Source organism: Plasmopara halstedii, assembly GCF_900000015.1.
Source record: "Plasmopara halstedii genome assembly, contig: Scaffold_555, whole genome shotgun sequence".
In the NCBI taxonomy this organism is placed as follows: Eukaryota; Oomycota; class Peronosporomycetes; order Peronosporales; family Peronosporaceae; genus Plasmopara; species Plasmopara halstedii.
The window spans coordinates 994,272-994,849 of record NW_020187475.1 but is presented as its reverse complement, the minus strand read 5'-3'; positions in this window follow the sequence as shown (position 1 = coordinate 994,849).

Below are 578 nucleotides of genomic sequence, written 5' to 3'. Positions count from 1 at the left end.
AGTTTAGACCAGAAGTCAACGAAATAACTGGCTTGTTTATAACCTTCTGTTGAGAGGATAATTTCTGCACTGGTTGTATATTATCAACGATACCCACTTCTTTCTCGCTGTTGCTGATGAAATCACCATGATCAACATGTTCTAATCGATCGACAATGGACTTTGACTTATCGTCTTCCTTCAGTCTTACAATGAGAGACTGCAGTGCTTCTTCAAGACGATCAGCGATAAGTTCAGAGTCCGCATTACCCTTAGCATTGGCGATATAGCTTTAAAGTGCAACTTCAAAGCGATTGCCAAAAGACAACTTGCCGTCTTTGACCTCAGTAGTCGGAATGGACTCGGCCAGTTTGTCCAAGTCAACTTTCGCCAATGTTGTCAACATAATACTAGCGCCCCCGTCGTTTTCAAATGGGAAACGAAACGCAATTCTTTTCGACCACTCTTCAAACTTTTTGTTGTTGAAGATATCCATATCCACTTTGTCAAGTCCGACTGTCTTCAGTAAATTAAATGCTAATTTCCCATGTTGGTTAAGGTTAAAAGTCAACGTAATATCCGGCTTAATAATCATCTCA